Below are 6,231 nucleotides of genomic sequence, written 5' to 3' on the forward strand. Positions count from 1 at the left end.
AAAAATATCCAACAGTTATTTACTTAATTTTGTTTTCTTAGAAATTGTGACAGAATTGAAGTCATTGATTTGCACTTCCGATAATACCGGATATGACAGAAGTCTTTATAAAAGTAATTTTCGCATTGGGAATAACTTCAAAAATCGAATTTATTTCGTTTAATTATTTTTATTAGCTCTTTCTGCACACATTCTGTAACATGATAGCATTTTTTAATAGTTTGTGCTATTACCTAATTAAACAAGAACACTCTCTAATGTTTCGGATAATCAGCAAAGGGGGAAAATTGTAATAGAAAAAGTTAAAACTGAAAACTATTTTTACTGAAAAAAAAAGAATTATATATTTTCCACTGCAAATATTTGAAAAAGGAACACAATTTTCAAATCGATGATGGTCTAAAACACAATGTAAATTCTGCAAAAATAATAAAAAAAAAATATTTAAAAAATTTGAAATTATTTTTTTTGATGAAAACTACGGAATATCGCGTAAGTACTCTGTATAATAAAGGTTTTACATCTAAAACAATTATTCAAAAGAATTTTTTAAATAAGGAATTGTCAAACCTGTTGATTAAATATTTCTGAGATTTTTTTAATACACACAGATTAACCTGCTATGAAATAATAAATCTTCCAGGAATACGCTTGGAGCATGTTGAGGAGAAATTTTCTTATAATAAAACGTTCCTTGGATCTAGTGATGTTGTAATAATGACAATAAGCAGGCAAATGATCCTATTGCCGATGTGGGAATGTTTGTAATGGGGTGTCTATATCAGAGGTTCTCGGTACCTTTTGATATACGTGGCAGAACCCATCATTTTTATCAAAAGTCTTCAAAAGAAGATGAAATCTTTCTACTTATTGCATTAATAATAAATGTAAACCTGCACAGGTTAACAGCCAAGTGAGAGACGATTCAAATTGACAATGATTTGCTTGAATAATAGTTAAAATCAGATATGTGACATTTTGAGGAATGAACAAAATGGGATTTTCTGACACAATAAATATAAAAGTGTGGTTAAAACTATTTTAAACATGGCTAAAAGTAGAAGGAGGCATACTGCGTTCTCGCATTTTGATAAGGGATATGATTTTAAAAACCCTGGAATAGTTACAAAGTGGGATGCATATATAATTAAATTAAACAATAGAAATTAATTTACATATTTAATTATTCGTGTTATTTTTCTATGCAATGAACTCGATTTAGAATCTGAATATTCTAAAATGAAATAAAATATGAAAGAAAATAAATAAAAACTTATTAATCAGATTTGTTGGTAACTGGAGATACCACGGTAAAATAGAATTAAAAATCCTGTAACATAGCGAAAGTGTGTAATATTACTGTATAGCTTTAATAACTTTTCTCATATGAATAGCAATTTTAAATCTGCAGACAAATGACTACATGTGAACATTTCTTCATTTCGAATAACATTTCATTTTATTTGAAGATTAATTTTTTATTCAGTGAATGGGCTTTGTATATTTAAAAAATTAAAAAAGAGATGAAAATAATTTGTACTGAAGGATAATTTGTACTTTAGAAATAATTTTTAAAATAGAAATGCATTCCATTCAACCCTTTCACTCATTTGAAATCCGAACAAACATAAACAAAAATTACCAACAGAGGGCACCAGTAACTATTCATACTGGATTCTTTCAGCTGCAGCTTAGCTTCAAATAAGATTATTATCGATAATGCTTCATTTATTGAAAAAAGAAACAGCGTGATTTTTTTTATTTAGTGCTCATATATTACAAAAAGCTATAAATTCGGATAAAATATAATTTTAGAACATCAAAAATGTATTTGATTAAAAAATTTCATGAAAACGATTCAAGAACGATTTTTAAACTTTAGTTTTCGAAATTTTGACAAAAATTAAATTTGATAATAGAATGACAATTGCCTAAACATTGAATAAAAATGCAATTTTTACTCTTTGTTTATTGTCTTTCCAAAATTTGAGCATTCTTGTTTCAAATTTCGGAAAAAAGAAGCATTCTCCATTAAATTTTAATTATATTTGTTTACTCATAACAAAGGCTGTCTGATATAATAATAATGCTGTCTTATAGAAATTTCCTTGAATGTATTAATATAATGTTTATTACTTTTTGTGAATAATAATTTTATTCCTGAAAAGCATCGTTTCCATCAAAATAGCGAAGAGTTGATACTTCAGTTAAATAAAAATAAAAAATGTTCATAAAATTATGGGAGAAGATGCTTTTATTGCATGATAATGTGCCATTTTCGGAAATGAAGTTATAAAAATAAAGTTAAATCAAACTGAATTAAATGAAATCTCTTACAACTTGAAAATAATATAAATTTTAAAATATTCATATCTATTAGAAAAGTTTAAAAATCGCATTTGACGTACTAGATGCTGCTAACTAATTAAAATCATAATTAAAATAATTGTCGTTGTGCTAGTATCCAGAAAATGAAAGTATATTTAAAATTTTTAATATAATAAGAAAGAAAACAGCTGGAATTAAATAGTTCTCTTGTCTCTATCTTGTAAATTTTAAATATTTATTGATTCGCTGGAAAAAGGAAACCTTCTCAAAATGTTTTCAAAGAGGATATATTTGGAAAAGCATGATAATTCCAGGGTTTTAAAAACTGGTTCATTTATATTAAATTTAAATATATTAAAAATTCAATAATAATAAATAATAATAAAATTAAATATTATTCTTCAATTATCAGCATTCATGCTAACTATATATCCTACTGATTATCAATATTCTGTAAACCATTTTAGTCATTTAAGATTAAGATCAGTGTTATCATGATAAATCATGTTATCATGTCAATATATATTTAATTAAACCTGTATTTATTGAATTTTAAAAATATGTATTTCATAGTTTTTTCCTCTAAGTACATAAATTAATTTTTAATATCAGACATTTCGTTGGATACTTATATACTATCTCCAATACGTATAATCATTTTTATAATGAAAAGGAGTCATGGTAAACGAAACGCTACACAAAAATTTTTTTCAATGTAAATAATGTCATATATGTAACATAATTTTGCAAATTAGTGGCCGAAAAAAAGAGAAATTTGAAATTTAATTTTTTCCCCTCTTGAGAGCATGATTAATACATAAGAACAAATGTGAAACATGCATGGTCGCACCAGAACACAAGAGCGAAAGTGTGTGTAGTTCTCCCCTTAGTACCTTTACTAGGGATTCTTATAGGGATTTCTTTGATACTTGTCTATTCAACAAAGGGAGTCTTAGGTATCTGGGACATCATGCCATAAGTAATGTGGATTTTATCCGTTCTCTTCTAATGTGAGAACTAAAGTGATAGAAGGTTCTAAAGCGCGTGTCAGAAATAATTTTTAAAAAATGTATGAATTGGATCAGGAAATAAAAGAAAATGTTAAAATAAAGTAATATTGACTAAGGTAAGATAAAAAAAAAAGTAGGACATTTATTTAAAAATTAAAAAAATATTACGAAAAGAATGAAAAAAAATTTAAAATGTAGTTGCATATATAATTTATTTGCAAATTTTGAAGAAAAAATATTCAGTTCTCGTAAACAAAGACAAGGAAAAAAAAGCACTATTACGAAAGCAATATTCCATTGTTAAAGTGATTCATGTTGCAGTTTCTAAAACAATTTGAAATAGTCGTTGTTTTTTCTTCAGAATGTTAAAGTTGGTGTCCCTTTTTGATTATTATAAAAGGAAATTTCACTAGAATCAGGTTTGTAACTTTTTGTATTGTATGAGAAACAAAATTTTAAAAAAAAATCTCAATTACTCAGTTTTTGTTTTTGTTTTTCACAAGTCAATTTATATCGATAGTACTCTTACTTGCCAATAGAGGGCAGCACAATTTATTAGCTTGAATTGCTTCTTCTCTTGTTTATTATAGCTCTTTTCTTTTCAGATCGTTCTGATTTTATAATAATTATGAGGTTTAGAGGATTGGTTTTTATCTAAAATTTACTATTTCTAGCTGAAGTTTCTCAAGATTTACCCATTTGCTGCATTTATAAAGTATCTTCCAATAGCATAAAGTGTCACTGAATAAAGAAATTTTAAAATTCATTCATATTTCTGTGTTTCAGTCGTCCATATTTTTCTGCTTTTAATTTAAATAATATGGGGTGCGACTCGCACTTTAGAAAGAGTAAAGAAAACATAACGGGAAAATTTTGACTTGTTTTTTGTTTGTTTGTTGCAATTAAAAGTAGTGAAGGAAGGAGTTGACTTGAAAATTTTCATTCGAATAATCTTTTTTCATATGAAAAAATTAATTATTGATGGTTCTGCGTTTAACTGTGGTCTCCTGAAATTTGACTTTTTAATTACCCGTATTCAATGAATTTGGTATATGGATTTACTGCATCATGCATTAAGGGAGGTATTATTGAGATAAAATTAACAACATGTATTAAGTTAGCGGATATTTTCCCGATTCAAATTCCCATTGATAATCCAATTAACGAATGACAAAATTGAAAGAATCCTTTTTCTTCGTTTTTTTATTTATTTCGTTATTATTTTGTTTTATTGTAGAATATTCTCTTTCTTAATCACATTATCTCTATATTGAGTGCAAAAATATGCGATCATCCTTTTTTAAAATTAAAAAAGAACGAACCTGTTAACTTCGTTATAAAATTCAAAGATAGATCCGCAGCAATTACTTTTGCCTATCTTTCGGACAGCAAACGAAATCCTTGGAAAATAATCTGGTTGTTTAAATGCAAGTTATCAAGCTAATGTTTGACTTCAGCTTGGGAATTGAACCGCTCTTTAGAAAAATGCATCTGGTGAAAACGGCGAAGAATTCAATATATCCCAATGAAGTGATTCTGAAGTTCCTTTAACTGATCTAGCAACATGTGAGTGAATATTAATGTGTTCGAAAATAATCTTGTCATGTCTTTCACTATATTAAGAGCATTTCTCCTTCGATACTTGGTTCAAAATTGTTTGTATCTTTCACAATTATTACAACTAATTGCAGTAGAGGATAATAAGCATGTATTTTCGTTATGTGTATTGAAACAATCATTTTTAAATCGTCAAAACCGTTCTTTGCAATTTTATTGAATGAAGAATGTTTATCATAAAGATGCAACAGCAACATTATTTTCTGCAAATGCTGTTTGGTACAAAACTCGATGCATTTCTTACCCTAAAATTTTTTTAATAGTAACCAAAGAACATACACTCATTTGTAAAGCTTATAATGAAACTTTTCAAATACAACTTTCTTGATTTATTTGCAGCAAGCAGAACTGTCTATTAAAAATGTGCGGGGTCATATTCATTCACCCAATATTATTGAAAAATTGCAAAAGATGATATTTTTAGATCAATTCTCTTCAATTAGTTTAATTATATGAGCATCTACATCAAAACTACATTTGTAACTACACTGTAAAATATTTAAATCATATTTCCTGCTAAAGTGCTTAATAGAGCTTGCAGTATGTAGCTTCTCTTTTTAGCTGCGGTTATAATCACTGTGATTACACTTTATTCTTTAGTCCGTCCGAAAATTTAATTGTGTCCACCTTTTTAAAATTACATTTTCTCTGAATTCGCAGATTAGTCAGCTTATTCTAATTTATATCGCTTCCATTTCATTCGTTCATTCCCATTTGTTACTGCAACAATAAAAACTTTTTTCTGCATTGAAGATATATAAAAAAAGTTGAGCTCAGAGCGTAACATAGGTGTTTGATATTCTTGTTATATCAACAAGTATGACATATGCACCCTTATTAATGATACTACCGTTAAACGGTCATATCACCTTTATTGTACCATTAAAATAATTAGAAAGTTTCTTATTTACAAGAAAATTTCTCATCCTAATATTCGCCTTGACATCCCCTGTTGTTTAGATAGAGGGCTCACCTATAAGTGCCAAAAATAGCTCTTAGATAATTAATCATTTCATCCAGAGATATTTTAATTTTAAGGAATTTTGGAACAGAATTTTTAACACGAAATGTTTGTTACGTCAGGGCATGCAAGAGCGCCACCTATAACAATTATGATCTTGGGCATTCGAATGTTGTAACCAGTTGAGAGCGGTTGCACAAAATAAAGCCTTAATAACTATAACGTCATCCGTATTATTTATTACTATACATCCATTTTTAATCGACGATAACAATGTAATTACAAATTTACCAGCTACCAAATTTGGTACATGTA

The sequence above is a fragment of the Argiope bruennichi genome, chromosome 8, assembly GCF_947563725.1.
Source record: "Argiope bruennichi chromosome 8, qqArgBrue1.1, whole genome shotgun sequence".
NCBI classification, from domain to species: Eukaryota; Metazoa; Arthropoda; class Arachnida; order Araneae; family Araneidae; genus Argiope; species Argiope bruennichi.